This window comes from Ornithodoros turicata, chromosome 6 (assembly GCF_037126465.1).
Source record: "Ornithodoros turicata isolate Travis chromosome 6, ASM3712646v1, whole genome shotgun sequence".
Taxonomy (NCBI): Eukaryota; Metazoa; Arthropoda; class Arachnida; order Ixodida; family Argasidae; genus Ornithodoros; species Ornithodoros turicata.
The window spans coordinates 33833758-33850756 of NC_088206.1; the positions used below are offsets into that span (position 1 = coordinate 33833758).

Consider the following 16999-nt stretch of genomic DNA (forward strand, 5'->3'; position numbering starts at 1 on the left):
TCATTCAGAGATTCAAAGTTTCGCCGACCACATCACGTTGCCCGTTCATGGCTGCCTGTGGAATGGAGACGTGGTGGAGTGGAGACGTGATTGGTCAACCACAAGCGTTTGACGTATCAAGAACGCATATGTCTGAACAGCGTGTCGTACGACAGCCGCCTCCGCAGTGGATCTGCACCGTAACCGCAACGGAGAGAAGTTGTAGTGTGAACCACGCATTATGAAAACAGCAGCATTTCTCGAAAGATCCTGGAACGGCCACAATCTCAAGAGGTAGTACGATGCTACCCGTCGTCATATTTCGTCCGCCAAGCCATTGCGCGGAGATGTTGGCTCCATGCCCATTTCAACACTGGCTCACCCGCACCCGCTCGCGCGTCGTCGCTTGTCTTACATGCCACCAGCCAGCGCTGCCTGTCGCGCATGCGCTGTTCTTGTTGGGTTCGCTTTGGATGCTGTAACGGTCGTTTCTCGTCGCCGCGTGTAGTTCGCGTAATTGCGAGCGTTTCAGCAAGTCTAAAGCGTTTGTATTGTTGTTCTCACCTGGTGCTGTCGTTCTTGCAACCCGTCTGATACTGCAACTGTCTGTAAGTGGAAGCGTTTCTTCTAACCGCGAGCAGACCAGTCGGTCTCGTTTGACATGTCAAAGAGTGAAGACGCTGCCTTGCATGTGAAGCCAAATCGTTCTTCGCCTTCAGGATTCTTGCCGTTTCAGGTGTGTAATTAATATAACTGTGAAGTGATATGTTCGACTGCGCCATGCATTCTCATTGTTCGTTTTACTCTATTTGCAGGGATCTGCACAACGACAGGGAGATAGAACGCCAAGTGAAGTCGACTGTACTTTGTGCAGACGGTATGTCATATGTCTCTACACTGCTCTACATATAGGTGTCCTGCCATCGTATTTTCTGGAACGATATTTCTTGCAGGTTCAGCGTGTATGACGCAGCGGCCTCCAGCAAGAGAAACTCAAGCACCGTGTTCAAATGCGGTGGGGACTCTTGCTCGCCATGACAACGCTTAGAAGTGCTTTTTCGGAAGAAGGACAAGTTGGACCGGAAATGAGGACCTAGGTGTGCTCTTTTGCGCTGTTGTTCACCGTTCGATCATTGCCAGTTTTTGTGCCCCCGTGAGTTCAACGCTCAGGTATGGTGATGATAAATGGATATGCGTTAAAAGGTACGTACTCCGGAGTGGTAAATTGTTCTGGTGAAGTGATTTGTTGCTGCTATCTCCTGTTTCGTGAGGGTTCTTGTCGGTACTCATATACCGCAGGCATGAGGGGCTTTCTTTGCAGAACATTTCAGTAAACCAAGACTGCAGCATTTTCAAGATTGCCATAACCAGCATCAATGCAGCTCTCATGTCAACATCAGCATCAAGACAGCTCTGATGTGAGCATCAGCCAGGGCAGCTCTGATGTTAACATCATCATCAGAGCAGCTGTGATGTTAACATCAGATCTGATGTGATTTGGGACACTGTCTTGATGCTGGTGTTAACATTAGCATCAGAGCAGCTCTGATGTTAGCATCAAGACAGTGTCCCAAATCACATCAGACCTGATGTCGCTTTTTTTTTCAATAGGGATGCTTCTCCTTGACCATGTTTTTTTTTTTTTTTTTTGCTTATTGACGTTTTTGTGAAGGAACGCTGAATATGCGCACACCATTGACTGTCAGCTCTAGTCCCGGTCAGCTGTCATTTTTTACAGTTTTCGTTCTAGTAATTGCTAATCATTTGCACCAAAGGCGCTGGATGTGAACTATTTTCTCTTTCGTGTACTTGCATTTCTCCCAGTCATTGGCTTTGTCATTTTTTCATAATTTAAATTTTCTCTTGGTAACTCTTGAGTTTCGTAATCCCTACGCTGTGCATTTTACCATTTTTGATAAAGCTCATTCCACATACCGTGCACAGACTATTTTGTGCTGACGTGCAGCAATTGTTCCGTTACGTCTAATGTTACATGCCATTCATTTTTGTGTCTGGGCAGTACTGAAGCGTGAGCAGATAGGCAGACTGCCTATTACTGCATAACTTCGTTTTCTTTGAGACACCACCACTTGTGCAGGCAGACCGCCTCTTGCTGTATACTTTTACTTTCTTTTGAGACACCGTTGACGTGCGAGTGGTTATGCAGGCAGGCTGCATATTACTGTATACCATTTCCCACCATGCAGCAATTTTACCGTTACGTCTAATATTAATGCTACAAGCCGTTCATTTCTTCCAGGGCCATTACCGAAGTGCAAGTGGTTAGGCAGACTGCCTACTACTGGATACCTTTTTTGTTTCCTTTCAAGGACCACCTCTTACTGTGTACGTTCCCCCCCCCCCCCTTTTGAGACACCATTGAAGGGCCAGTGGTTACGCAGGCAGGCTGGATATTACGGTAGACCATTTCCACCCTTTTCTTTTCAGGCTACATTGCCAATGACAGTAGTTATGCGGACATGCTGCATATTTCTGTATACCCCTCTTTTTTTGTTTTTCATTTCAGACACAATTGGCATGCATTGGGTGATGCAGGCAGACTGCTTAGTGTGCACCACTCGTCGTTTAGTCTATTGAGGTTCTACAAGCGTTGTGTCAGTCTATTTCCTCTCCGAAAATAAAATGTTGGGCTCTACACACACTGTTTACACTCGAAATTATTGTAATTATTAAAAATAAGCATATTAATGCTAAAATATGCATGGGGGGGGGTAAATATGCATGGGGGGAGCCCCTGCCAGCATTATCGGGGATCCGTCGGGGACCTGCTGGGACCGAATACTTGCTGCCGATGTCGGTCCTTAATCATCCCGGTGTTGCAAACTGGAGGACGGACCGGTATCGGCTGGTGGCATGCCCCGGCTTTGTAGGATGCTTTCCCGATGCTGGACCGGCTTCGCCCCGGTCCTTTGTGCTGCTTGGGCAGGTATTTTAGCTTACATGTCAAGCCAGTACCACATCCAGTGTGAAGTTGTGACAAATAAATAGTTTCCATTTTTCTTAGCTCTCAGAACACAGACAGTGAATTAATAAGAGTAGACAATGTTAACATGAATTCTGGACTATTCTTCAATTAAAGATTCACAGATAGGAAAGGCACCTTCCTCAATGGACGTTGATGACACTGAAAATTCTAAAACGTTATCAGAGGCGACATCAGCTTCGGTGTGTCAAAGGATTGTATGTCCAACAGTAATCCAGCTAACAGTAACAAAAATGTGCAAAAGACAAATTAACTGAACTAATGTAATGTACCTTCTATATCAGACAGTGAAGCTTGTAACACCCCATCCACAGGAACCAGTGTCCAGACACAAAAGTGCTTAAACTGGGAGATAGCAGCTAATCGGAATGGCGACCTTTGTTTTCCACCCTGAAAGCACAGGTTGTAACTTTGAGGGCAGATTTAAAAGTGGTGTCAAGATGTCTGCATGCGAGTGCACATGAAACATTGAACATAGATGAATACTCAAATTATAACATCACTTTGTCATACCTGTTGGTGGAGGTAGACTGCAACTAACGTGTCAGCAATTTCTTCATGCACCAGATCCAAGCCAGATCATGCTTCATTTCCGCCTTCAGCGTGCACCTGTGATAATTCAGAAGTTAGATTATCAATACTATTGTGTTGTTAATAGTGGTTATATCAGAGTAAGCGCAGTGGGACAGCTGCACAATCGATTCATTAAGCTTGCTATTTTTTTATGTCTGAACCTCGACTTATCTTTTTTTGCTCTCGTTTTTTGCCTTGACGCCGTGGCACGTTGAAAATGTTATGTGTCGGGCACCTCAGATTTTCACCAGACGATTTCCCGCCGAGATTCCAAATTGCCTGTGGAGTCGCGCGTAACCTATGATAACATTCGTGGACGAAATCCTTGCAGTGGAAATTTGCAGGCACCACTGTCAGCCAAGAGCTTCGCACTGCTTGGTCTTTTGGCAGCTTATAATAGTTAACACTTGAATGCTCCGATGAATCGTAACAGCGTAGCACCGTCGCATCTTCGACAACTTCGCCGTGGCATATCACGTATCATATCGCTACAGCCCATAAAAGGCAAGGTTAGAACAAGGAAGTGCACTTTCCAAACGACGCTGTGCAAAAAAAAAACAAAAAAAAACATTCACATGCTTTGTTTCCGGCTTAGCAACAACATAACAGCTGTTATGTACGATGCACAGAGGAGGAAACGAAAGAAGCCAAGCGGCCAAGCCAAGAGTCCATGCCAAGCCAAAGACAGATAAACCGAGAGCAGTGACGTCGGTGCGCCCGTGCGCAGGGTTTGCCGACGGTTTGACGGCCGGGCGTGGGATCTAAAAAAACTATTTTCTAAAAAACTACGAACAGTTGGAGCAAGATATTTCGCACACATATTCAGTGTTCGGTAATGAACACACAGCGCGAGTATCGCTCAGTTCTGCGGCACTTCAACATCGGCATATCTGACCTTTAAATGCCTATGTTCCGTGTACACACTTAGGAAATACTGATTTGCATCGCATAATTTTAGTCCAACTCGTAATCTCTGGAACAGGAGCATTGTGGTCTGGTCAGTTATTTCTATTCAGACATTTTGCTATGCAGAAACTGCTCAAACTATAAGTGTCATATAATTACATGAGCTCAAGTCTAGAGCCAAAAGTTTTCTGATTTTTTTCTTTTCAAACTAGGGGGTAAAACTATTATTACATGAACTCATGATGTCGAATACAATATATGCAGGAAACATCATCAGACCGCAAAGACACCAACAGTCTTCTGCATAGAACAGGAAAAGTCTCAATTTTGTGTTGCGTGAAGTCAGTGGCGATCTTTTTTTCTTAGTGCGATGAGCTTTTGGAACATTTCCAACTTTCAGGTTCAAGAGCTTGCTCGGGTTGGGTGCAGTGAAGTAAAGCAATCTGCACGAAAAATACTTGAGTACCTTCTGACGGACTGCGTTGCTGCAGAGTTCACCTGGGTTGGTGAAAAGGGCAAGCGGAAGTTTGTGTGCAAATTTGTTTCAGTACAATTGCCTACTTAAATTGTGCCTCCAACATTCCTTGGTGGCGGTTGCTGTTTATACTACATGTCAGCTCTACACTGTAATATCTTCATACTAGGGGGGGTGGAATTTTCGTATTTTTTGGCGTACCGAAGTGTCTGGGCTAGCTTGCATCTATATTCCCGTTTTGGTGCTTGTAACTTAGTTAACCCTGCGTTGCTCAGGGTACTCACCCATTTGTCTCGTAGATCTAGATGCTCATTCAACAAACTGATCTTGACATGGTACATAGCTAGCGCGTTGCCAGGTGAGGTTTTTGTGTGGGAATGTAGAATATTCAATAAAATCACTATTCATTGTGAACAGGCTTGTGTGATGGAGTAGTTTGCATTATAAGATGTGTGTACAGGGTGTCCCAGAGAACGTGTGTTAATTTAAAAAAAACTACGCCACATAGAATCATACGGTCAACGGCATTTGTTCTTACTAGGTTTTTGCCACCTCCTGATGTGCATGTCATGTAACCTAAGCTTAATTATATCAATTTTTGCGAACTGAACTCGGAAATTTGCCAAGTAAAGGTCACTTTTTTTACCCCGCCAATGCGAAGAGCGTGCCGAATTTACTCAAATTAATGATAATTAACAGGAATATTGTGGAGCTATTGTATCAGAAAAAATTGCCGAAAATCATGTTCTATGGAGCTCGCGGAATCTTGATAGCACGCCACGAATCTTTCAGTGGTATCATTGTCAGTCCGACGAAAAGAGTTTGGAAACCCAGCCCACACCGGCATTGTAGAAAGAGACAACACAGAGATAGCTTATCGTGTTCGGCCTCGGCTGTGACCAGACCACACCTTCTTTCTCCCAATTTCATGAACTGACTTTTTCTACTATTACCACATCATGTTTGTTCTTACTCAGGTGATCACGTCCAAATGTGTTCGAATGAACGATAGTGTGCAGCTTTAGGACACTTGAGAGCGTCCCAAGACATTACGTCGCGATATAAGTGCAGGGCGCTCTACTGAGATGTGTGTGGGCCGTTCATTTATCTGGAGCTCTCTTATGTGGGGTTCATTTATCTGTGGGTTGGGTTTCTAACCCCCTTTCGTCGGACCGACAGCGATTGCCCTCAAAAAGTCCTTGTGCGTTATACTCCGGCGCCCGAGAAGTATAATGTTCGGCTATTCTTCCCGACAGGATAGATACTGAATCTCACTGTCAATTATCATGAATTTGAGTAAATTCGGCACGCTCTTCATGTTGGTGGGGTAAATAAATGACATTTACTTGGCAAATTTCTGAGTTCGATTCGCAAAAATTTACATAATTAAACTTAGGTAGGTTACATGACATGCACATCAGGAAGTGGCAGAAACCTAGTAAGAAGAAATGCCGTTGACCGCATGATTCTGGGTGGCGTAGTTTTGTTTATTGGAATGGACTGACACGTTTTCTGGGACACCCTGTATAGCATACGGGTGGAGGAGGCATACTGCATTAACGTCCTGGAATGCCCAGAAACACATCCTGAGAATGTTACAAAGGATGCCGCTAGGATTGCCCAAATCAAGTCCCCGGCTGTTGCAATGGCAGTACGAATGATATCCCATAGTATGTCATTCGGACAATCCAAGATATCTTATGGACATCTGATTATCCCGTTGGTGGCATCATATAGACGTCCTCAGGACGTGCCTTGGTTAGGAACGTAACAACGTGCACCGCCTGACGTGATCACTTCGGAGCTTCCAGAAGTGAAAGAATATTTTCTTATTCACCTCGAAAGCAGAGCAGACGAACTTCGACACAATAACAACGCGGTCGACCGCTCGCAGCCAGCGCAGCCCTCTGGTTTGCTTAGATAAATACGTCACGTTGATGTCAGTCCCGCTGGAGTCTCCGCAGCTGCGGAGGCACGTTCTCTGATCTTTAAAATTTGTTTATTTAATATCTATGCAGTTTCCATAGTCATGAAAATTGGCCAAGTAGACGAACGAGCGATGCCGAACATTACGGTATCAATTTGATAGATCCGTTTCCGGATGCGAGTGTCACTTTAAGCTACCTGTAATAAACGCAAGCATACTTGCCGATGTTCTTGTCGGACATTGCTGCGCGCTCTTTACAGTTTACAACGCGCGGCTTCGAGGACGCCCTCTCGACGTTTACACTGGACACAGGGGACGCTATTATGTATAAAGCACATTGCGAGATCTGAATCCAGTCCGTTGTGTGTAGTCTACAGAATGCAGGAGGCTCCACCGCTTCTTTGACGGGATGCAAACAGTATTCAGTAGAGGCTGCGTCGAGCGTCGCCTTCCCGTAAGACAAGACGAAATATGTACATCGAAAGTCAGGAGACATCTCCGCCTTAATGTTTGGAATTTACCTCTGCATTCGGCGTTTTTAGATTAAAACCGAATGAGGGAAAATTTCTCGATTAAAATCGAAAATGTAGAACCCCGTAGGTTATATCCTAAAAGTCTGAGTTGTTGACTCAGGAATAGAAATAAGCAAGACACGGTTAACAAGAGGGCCAAACAGTCAGGGATAATTTAGGAAGATGAGTACACAATCTTCTGTGGATCAGAGTTATTTCCTTGCTCTTTTGGGGACACGTGGGCGGAAAGTTTAGATGCACGTGTGAAGTGCTTAACATAATATATTTAAAGTGCCACTCCGAACTCAACAGCGCTTATTTTATTCAGACCATGAAGAGAAGGCGCCTAAAGGATTATATACCCAAATTTCAATCCTGTCTACGAACGCTGCGCATTTCTCTGTTTTTGAAGATCTGCTGAGCCTCCACAAGTTTCGATGACGCGACCAGCGAGTGACGTAATAATAAGCCACAAATTGCAATGATGCCTTGTTCTGGAGAGGGCACTCTTCTCCTAGCAACGGCGCCGGCGTTCGGGGAGGGTCACGTGGTGGAGAAGTCATGTGAGGCTGACCGAAAGAGGGGAAAATGGGAGAGATGTCTGCTCCCTCCTTTGTATTTTCACGAAGGTCGCAGCATTCGGATGATATGTCACGTGGGGCCCCGCTAACGGAGTGCAAAAAGTGAGCTCCCCGGAAGACGCGAAGGGCAACAACGTTGCCAAATGAGAGCCGGGCGCTAGGTAGCAGCCTAACATGATGTCACAGTTCTCAAAACTAAAAATTAATTTTCTCTAGCTTTCGCGCCACGTAGAGCCAAAATATTTTGCAGGAATGTAAAGTGAGACAAGAAGATTTCAGTAACATTACTTGGGTAGGATTCTGAAGACACGACATTTAGTCCGTAGTGGCACTTTAATTGCGACGCAAGGGTACGAAGCAATTGTTCAATATCGAGCCCCATTAGGTCATTGCAATCACTCAGCGTTGGCAGAAATGCCGCCATTGTTATCAGTATTCTTTTACTACCAGTGACTTTTGTGGTGCATATGCGAGCGCAAGAGCGTTCTGACATCATCGACTCTGTACAGTTATACACTCCTGATAGAGAAATAAATGGTACGTAATAGGTAATTTAAGTGAACCTCTTAAGAGAGAGTTTCACTACGTAACACGTTGAAGGCCATCCACTTTACAAATTGATACCCTTATGAGTCCTGATTTGAAGAAAACGCGGGCCGTGCACCTCTTTGTTGCAATGAAGTTGTTGGAACGGAGCAGGAACGAAGCCGTATAGGAAACGATGACGGGTGAAGCGCACACGTCACGAGCGTCAAAGGACGAATCTTCATCTTTCCAATTCTTACACTCCGCGCGGCGCATGATTGGGACGAAGCCTATGGTTAGCCAGACGATAAAGTCGCTTGTGACAACAACAACGATACTGACGAGAAGCTGGCTTCTGGTCGAAAGATCCGAAGAGGGTAGTCCTTCCACCAGCAGTGTTGTTACATCTGTGGGAATGTATGCTGCAAGGATAGGATTCGCAATCCGTCGCGTATAAAGGATGCAGTGTGGGATGCTTCGAAAGAGGTGGCGCTGTCCGTAGGTAGTGTCGAAGATGTAGCGGTAGAGCTGAATGGGGGTCGTATGTCCCGTAGCCGCAAGCCTTTAAGTACAGGACGATACAATGGGGTCGTAGACTTGCCAGTTGAGACGTTCATATCCGGATCTGATTCCAGGGCCAAAGGACAGACGGGGAGGTTCGGTGGTACTTTCTCTAGTAGTAATAGGTCGTGTCCAGTACGTTCCTAGCAACGGCCCCTCAGGCCCCTAGCAACGGCCAGGCGCGTCTAGGCCGACTTTCTCGCAAATTGTTTTCTCGTGCGCGATAGGTGGCGCTCGGGTGGAGGGTTGTCCACGCGCTTACCGGTGGGCGGCGCGTGGCCGGAGGGCTGCGTGCGAGCTTACCCTCTCACATTTTTCCGCCTGGGCCGACTTCTTTCGTCGTTTTTCCGCCTGGGCCGACTTCATTCGTATTTTTCCCGGGTACAACAACTGCGCGTTGGGGGTTTACATGCAAATATAGACATTCAAAGGATAGTCTTACACAAAAGTACAAGTGAAAATATATTTATTAAAGTCATTAGTGTCGGGAATTATGTCATGACTCTGTGTGAAGGAGAAAAACCAAGCCAAAAACTAGATGCAGAAGAAACACGATACGATACACGTACCAAATGTTATACTTAGAACAGATATGATGCTACAGCATTGATGGGCTATCACACATCATACACAATATATTTATCAATGGTAATCACACAAGTTTTCAATTAATCAGAACTAAAACGAGATAGCACATTTAATCAAAGAAGATATTTTTAATCAATACGATTACAATCAAAATTACAAGTTTTATTATATATAGTCTAACATTATTCTATGTGAGCACCATAGAGGAGTTTTAATTGCAAAGTTCTCATAGGATGTACGTAACTTCAAGCACAATAGCTAAGTTGAATATTCCAACACGACACAAGTAGTAACAGGGGGTGTCCTATAAGCATGGGGTCCAGTTAGCAACCTGGACCCCCGGGCCCTGCCCTGAGCCCTGCACGTATTTTTCCCCGCGCGGCGCGTGTGTGGAGGGTTGTCCACGTGCTTATCGGCGGGGGGAGGGCTGCGTGCGCGCTTACCCTCTCACATTTTTCAACCTGGGGCGACTTCTTTCGACATTCTTGAGCCTTGGCCGATTCGGGCCGCGTATTTTTTCTCGCACCCGGCGGGCGACGCTCGGGTGGAGGCACTTACCGGTGGATGGCGCGTGGCCGGAGGGCTGCGTCCGCGCTTACCAGCTGACATTTTTCAGCCTGGGTCGACTTCTTTCATCATTTTTTAATCTGTGCCGACTTCAATCATAATTTTTTCCAGCTACAACAGGTGTGAAATAGGCTGTTTACATGCAAAGGATATGCGTGCGCGCTTACCAGCTCACATTTTTCAACCTGTGTCGACTTCTTTCATTATTTTTCAATCTGTGCCGACATTCAATCATAATTTTTTTCCAGCTACAGCAGGTGTGCAGTAGGCTGTTTACATGCAAAGGATAGCCATACACAAAAGTACAAGTGAAAATATATTTATTGAACTCATTAGTGTCAGAAATTATGTTATGGCTCTGCGTGAATGGGAAAAACTTAGCCAAAAATCTGAAGCAGAAGACACAATACACGTAACAAAGAATATACTTATTACAGGTACGATACAATAGCATTGAATAGGTATCACAGATCAAACACAATATTTTTTATTAACTGTAATCATACACACAAGTTTGCAGTGAATCAGAACTAAAATGCAGTAGCACATTTAATCAAAGAAGATGTTCTTAATCATTACGATTACAATCAAAATTACAAGTTTTATGATAAAAAGTCTGAGATGTGAGAACCTGATAGATGTATGTAATTTCGAGCACAATATGGAAGCTAAGTTTAATATTCCAATATGACATAAATCTAATTAATCAATTTCTATTGAAGTGAATAGTGCAGACATAAGGAAATAATTGGAATCAACACATAGCAATAATATAGAACCAACCATCCAACATGTAGGGAAATAATAGCTACACCATATCAAAACGAGAAACGATCACCACATTTAATCAAAGAAGATATTCATAATCAATATGATTATAAACAAAATTATAAGTTGTGTTATAAAAAGTCCAATATTCCTATACGTGAGAACCATCAGTGCAATAGCGGGAAGTTCTGATAGTTGTATGTAATTAACTGTGAACAGCAGAGACCCTGGAAGACTATGGGACACGAACACAAGAGGAAATAAAATCTATACCAGTACAAAGAAGTTATTCTTAATCAAAACAACATAGTAATCTATCATTCAGAAAATCAGAAGAAAAAATCGAACTCATCAGAAAATAGATATGTTAAAGATGAACTTCACCACATAGCACACTCCTAGCCAACAAACAGAACTAATGATATCTTCCCTGATTTGTTGAAGACGGGTGCCAATAGATGTATGGAAGACCACGGAACACGAATGACACGAACACAAGAGGAAATAAAATCTATACCACTACAAAGAAGATATTCCTAATCAAGGCAACAGAGTAATCTACCATTCAGAAAATCAAACTCATCAGAAAATAGACATGTTAAAAAGGAACTTCACCACATAGCACGCTCCTAGCCAACAACCAGATCTGATGATATCTGCCCTGATTTGTTGAAGACGGCTGCCAATAGATGTATGGAAGACCACGGACCACGAACGACAAGAACGCCAGGAACACAAGAGGAAATAAAATCTACACCACTACAAAGAAGATATTCCTAATCAAAACAACAGAGTAATCTACCATTCAGAAAATAAAAAGAAAAAATCAAACTCATCAGAAAATAGACACGTTATAAATGAACTTCACCACATAGCACGCTCCTAGCCAGCAACCAGATCTAATGATATCTGCCCTGATTTGTTGAAGACGCGTGCCGATAGATGTATGGAAGACCATGGAACGCAAACGAGAACAACACAAGAGGAAATAAAATATATACCACTACAAAGGAGATATTCTTAATCAATATGATGACAATCAAATTACAAGTTGTATTGTAAAAAGTCTAATATTCCTATACGTGAGAACCATCATTGCAATAGCGTGAATATCTGCCATAACATTTCGAGCGCAATAGGGAATCTCAATTTCATATTCCAACATTACTCAACTTTTAATTAATCCATTTCTTATTAAGTGAACAGCATAGACGTAAGGAAATAACGAGAATCAACACAATCAACAGCTACAATTAATACAGAGCCAAACCTGCGCACCATCCAACACATAGAGAAATAATAGCTAATCAATCTATCAAAAGGCGAAATGGCACAGACTTAACACTATAGCACAGGCTTAACGCTAAAGAACAGAGGAACACGCTGCGACACGTAAACAACAACAGAGGAAAATAATCTATCATTGAACCATCATAAAATCGACCAATATACAATTTTCATTCTAACAAACACTACGAACCTTGATGGAGGTATCCAAGACGTAGAAAATATGCACTGTTTTCATCTCGGTTTTCACTCTTTTCCTCAAAGCCGGGAGACTTTGTCTCTATCTATATGACCATAGCACCGCGCATGCTTTATCACTCAAAGGGTTAGGGGCTATATTACTTTGTCCAGCAAACGGGGCGCTCTAGAGGTCAGATAAGAGAGTTTAAAGGCGATATATTTTATTGTGCAGCGCAAATAGATGTCGATATCACCCGCGGGGATCACTATCTTTTCGCATCCTTTCCTTGAAACGGAAATCTTTCGTCAAAGTGGTTGTCAAGTCGACTAAGTTTGTAGAATGCGATATTGCTATTGAACATGTAGAGAAAGTCCAAATTATTACTTGGTAGCAACGATACTCAATGAAAAAACGAGAAACAAATTTAATTACATCAATTTTTGTAATATCTTGCAACAGAATTTCTAATGAACCACACAGAAATATCAAATGTGAAATGCAACTCAGAGTTATGAGGCATTCCCATCTTAGAGGTACTTACTTATGTCAATCAAGTGAACAATTGAAACAAATACAAGACAATAATTATTTCAGGCAGTCAGTTCACAACTCATAGATTATCAGTCGAGTGAATACTTGGAACAAAATCAAAACAATAATTCTCACGACAGGTGGAGATTATAGCATTCTAAACCAGATAATAAAATTTTAATCAATAAAATAAACATAGATATGCTTTCAATTAAGTGTAGACATACACCTGAAAACAGAAGAGACAATTGTTGTACATTGAAAAGATGGACAGATTTTGTACTCGATACCATAAGTCATGGGAAGATGTGACAAAAACTGCTTCGAAAAGAAGGAGCCGCGAAACGATTTCAATAATATCGCTGCATTTCAATACGTCCTAGACATGGTTGTATTCGGAGATATGGTACAAACTACAGAACTGAAGGTGCAAGAATTTATATGCCCTATCTGCAATACTTATAAAAATATCTGCACATCAACGTCGGAAGGGCCACTGGGATTGATGGCAGAGTTTTTGGTGTTTGCTAACGAAGAATTGAAATACACTAGACCAGATGCAATTGCAATCATTGCAATGGGCATTGCGTTCATCAAGAAAGCAGTTGGATCAAATTATGATATACATGCGGTCTATATCCCACGATTCATTACGGATTTGTTGAAATTGCACATATCTGAGATGGGAAGTACATGAAATCTTATCACACGATATGTTCCAATACCACGACAACGCAATTATTTTCTTCTACCAGTCTCTGCAAAGATGTCGAATGAGCAGAAGTTCAACATTGCCGTGCAAGATCTGATGTATTATCACTTGTTGAAACTCAACAAACATATCAATTGTGGTGGACCACTAGACGATTTTCATCTAATACTCTCTTGTACGCCATTCAAGAGTCTTCATGCAAAGAAAAGAAACATCAATAAGAGACTGTGCAAGTTCGTCGCGACAAAGTGCAAGTCGTTGAAGCAATACAAACACGGCGACAACATATTGCCTGCGTTAATCAATGCTGGATTCAAGCGTATAGTATATAAGCGTAAGTGTATAACTGAAACAATAAATGTAATATTTGTCATCATTATAACGAATTCTACGCATCACAATGAAAAAACACATTGCATTTAGCATGGCTAGACTGAGAACAGTGATCGCTAAGGAAAACGAATATTCCACACTGTGTGTAAGAATTCTCATATGGAATCAGAGCTGACCACCAAATAGGTTTTACTCGACTACACTCTGTACAAGTTCAACACCCGAAGGATAGAATTGCCGGGGAAGGATCGGTCATTGAAATTTAGAGGCATGATACATCAGTCTATGATTACAAAAAATGATCACTAATCTCTTGTGAAAACTTATCGTATTTCATGAATTAAATTCCACAGTGCATGTATATTTCTCAATCAGTTGCAATAGCCCAGACGTAGTAAAAGAAGAAAAGGCGTCTTTGACAAGCAACCCGATTGGAGTGCGGAATAAATAAATTAATAGTTTCGTCAACACAGTTGCCCGTTTGTATGACTGGATAGGAATAATGAGCCGTCCAAGATAGGGCAAAACGGGAAATAAGGCAAGAAAAGTCAAAGCGTTCGCGACACAGTGTCATCAACTTTTACAATTGCATTCAGGTGATGCAACAGTTGCAACAGTGCAACAGATTGCAACAGTGATCGCTAAGGAAAACGAATATTCCACACTGTGTGTAAGAATTCTCATATGGAATCAGAGCTGACCACCAAATAGGTTTTACTCGACTACACTCTGTACAAGTTCAACACCCGAAGGATAGAATTGCCGGGGAAGGATCGGTCATTGAAATTTAGAGGCATGATACATCAGTCTATGATTACAAAAAATGATCACTAATCTCTTGTGAAAACTTATCGTATTTCATGAATTAAATTCCACAGTGCATGTATATTTCTCAATCAGTTGCAATAGCCCAGACGTAGTAAAAGAAGAAAAGGCGTCTTTGACAAGCAACCCGATTGGAGTGCGGAATAAATAAATTAATAGTTTCGTCAACACAGTTGCCCGTTTGTATGACTGGATAGGAATAATGAGCCGTCCAAGATAGGGCAAAACGGGAAATAAGGCAAGAAAAGTCAAAGCGTTCGCGACACAGTGTCATCAACTTTTACAATTGCATTCAGGTTCCGTGCCTGCGAGATAATACGAAGCATTCGCGAAAAGCGAATCTATTATCAAATGCCGCGATGCAAGTGGAGGATTTTACAAGCATGACGTGCAGGCGAAATCTACATTTCTAATCACATAACCTTCGTAACACACGGCACACAAACGTATATGAAATAATTCCCAAGCGGCAATCAGATTTTGGGAGAAGCGGATCACATCAGCAATCATCGGAAATGCTTAACCAATATAGAATGAAGATGAGCGTTATGCATAAACACAATGGAAGATATATATATAATAAGCAGATCAGCGCAGGTCACACATAAACGTAGATCCAATTCACAAAATATACTGGAGGTTTCCCATAGCCATACAGAAGAACTATCACATTATTTTATTGTCATAGCAGCCGGGCACTACAAATCGAAAGACCATACTTTAATTTTATAAGCTTTTCAGCTCATAACATTGTCAAACGCAAACTCCACACAAAAGATCATTCTCTTCTTTAAATTTTCAAAGTCAAAACTGCACGCTATTTCTTGCATTTTTTCTAAGATATAGATTAAAAAGATGTGCATATAGTCACACATACTATAGAAGATATTTGATTGTGACTTAAATGCTAGAATTTATCGATTCGCATTCAGGAGAACTGGTGACTACCACACATCAGTAAGAGTTTAGAATTTGAACAGGTGTTGCGATTTACGATCAGTGTTGTAGAATGTGTAATTTCACAATACGCAAGCTTTAGACTGCTATAATCTCCACCTGTCGTGAGAATTATTGTTTTGATTTTGTTTCAAGTATTCACTCGACTGGTAATCTATGAGTTCTGAACTTACGGCCTGAAATAGTTATTGTCTTGTATCTTGTAGCAATTGTTCACTCGATTGACATAAGTAAGTACCTCTAAGATGGGAATGCCTCATAACTCTGAGTTGCATTTCATATGTGATATTTCTGTGTGGTTCATTAGAAATTTCTGTTGCAAGTTATTACAAAAATTGATGTAATTAAATTTGTTTCCGGTTTTTTGATTGAGTATCGTTGCTACCAATTAATAATTTGGACTTTCTCTACATGTTCAATAACAATATCGCATCTCTACAAACTTAGTCGACTTGACAACGACTTTGACGAAAGATTTCCTTTTCAAGGAAAGGATGCGAAAAGATAGTGATCCCCGCGAGTGATATCGACATCTATTTGCGCTGCACAATAAAATATATCGCCTTTAAACTCTCTTATCTGACCTCTAGAGCGCCCCGTTTGCTGGACAAAGTAATATAGCCCCTAAACCTTTGAGTGATAAAGCATCCCCGGTGCTATGGTCACATAGATAGAGACAAAGACTCCCGGCTTTGAGGAAAAGAGTGAAAACCGAGATGAAAACAGTGCATATTTTCTACGTCTTGGATACCTCCATCAAGGTTCGTAGTGTTTGTTAGAATGAAAATTGTATATTGGTCGATTTTATGATGGTTCAATGTTAGATTATTTTCCTCTGTTGTTGTTCACGTGTCGCCGCGTGTTCCTCTGTTCTTCATCCTTAAGTCTGTGCTATAGTGTTATGTCTGTGCTATTTCGCCTTTTGATAGATTGATTAGCTATTATTTCTCTATGTGTTGGATGGTGCGCAGGTTTGGCTCTCTATTAATTGTAGCTGTTGATTGTGTTATTTCTCGTTACTTCCTTACGTCTATGCTGTTCACTTCATAAGAAATGGATTTGTGTATGTCTTTTTGAAATTTGAAATGCTTTTGTGTATGTCTATCCTTTGCATGTAAACAGCCTACTGCACACCTGTTGTAGCTGGAAAAAATTATGATTGAAATCGGTACAGATTGAAAAATGACGAAAGAAGTCGACCCAGGCT

At 42.1% G+C, this 16999-nt stretch overlaps 1 long non-coding RNA gene across 1 annotated transcript; it reads left to right on the forward strand.

Annotated features, from left to right (window-relative positions):
* The first annotated feature begins 476 nt into the window (after positions 1–476).
* LOC135397837 (uncharacterized) lies at positions 477–1118 on the forward strand. Its single transcript, XR_010423792.1, has 3 exons — positions 477–715; positions 795–856; positions 933–1118. It is a non-coding gene; the product is annotated as an uncharacterized LOC135397837 (long non-coding RNA).
* The last annotated feature ends 15881 nt before the right edge of the window (positions 1119–16999 follow it).